This window comes from Nematolebias whitei, chromosome 12 (assembly GCF_014905685.2).
Source record: "Nematolebias whitei isolate Nwh7 chromosome 12, NemWhi1, whole genome shotgun sequence".
NCBI lineage: Eukaryota > Metazoa > Chordata > Actinopteri > Cyprinodontiformes > Rivulidae > Nematolebias > Nematolebias whitei.
The window spans coordinates 27,776,456-27,777,835 of NC_056509.1; positions in this window are offsets into that span (position 1 = coordinate 27,776,456).

Below are 1,380 nucleotides of genomic sequence, written 5' to 3' on the forward strand. Positions count from 1 at the left end.
GAAAAATCTAAAAAAGTTAAATCTGGTCCTCTGGACATTCAAAAAAAAAAAAAAACAAAGCAAAACAACAAAAAATGTAGAAACGTTTCGTCTCTCGTCCGAGAGACTTCTTCAGTCTGAGGTGCTGTTTTCAGCTCAGTCTCTTAAATAGCACCTTCTCAGAGTGGATCAACCAGTTTTGCTGCTGTAAGAATTATCACCAGAAAGCATTACAGTCACCCATCAAGCACATTATTTCATCAACTGAAGTTACTGAAGTTCCATGATTTGGTAGATTACAGTATTTTATCAGTTATGTATAGGGCTCAAAATAACACATTACCATTAAATATCCAAATAAATTTTGTTAAAAGACAAAGTTGTTACAATCTTAAGGGGATAGAAATATTTGTCAAACCAAAATTCAGAACTAGTCTGAAGGGAAGATCTACCTCAATCCAAGGAGTTGGATTGTGGAATGGTCTAGAGAGTGATGTGAAAAATGCCAAGTCAATGTGTACATTTAAGAAAAAGATCAAAGCTGAATTGTTAAAAAAAATATATATGAAGTAGTTTAGTGTGTGTTTTGTATTAGAATTAGAAAAATTAGAAAGAGTTATTCATTTTGTACTGTTACTTGGAGATCATTATGTCTGAAATAATTGTTTGAAAAAAAAGGGGCAGATATAATAAGATTTTTTCTTCTTTCTGCTGCCTTTCATTTTAAATCTTTTGCATCCTTTTTTTATATTGTTATGGAATTGTTTTGTACTTTTTTTTAAATGAATAAACTATATACCATACCATACCATTTAAACAGGTAAATCCCATTGAGCCTCGAGGACTCATTTACAAGAGAGACCTGATAGAGATAGATAGATATATTCATTCAACCTTTATTTATACAGGTTAATCCCATTGAGCCTCGGGGACTCATTTACAAGAGAGACCTGAATTTTAACAAAGAGTGATGACAACAGTGGACAACAACGACAACAAAAGACAAGCATAAAGGATGCATAAAATTTTTTTTAACAAGTGAAAATAAAATGGTATTTAAAAGAATAATTAAAAGGAAAAGCAGTGCAAAAACAGCTTGAATGTAAGGTAGTGTATAATACTAAAAACAGGAACATGTCTGCATTGGTTTGATAGAGAGATATAGAAAAAGAGAGAAAGATAGACAGATAGATAGACCGACTTGACAGATAGACAGACCGATAGACCGACTTGACAGATAGATAGACAGACCGACTTGACAGACAGACCGACTTGACAGATAGATAGACAGACCGACTTGACAGACAGACCGACTTGACAGACAGATAGACAGACCGACTTGACAGACAGACCGACTTGACAGACAGACAGACAGACAGACAGACAGACAGACAGACAGAC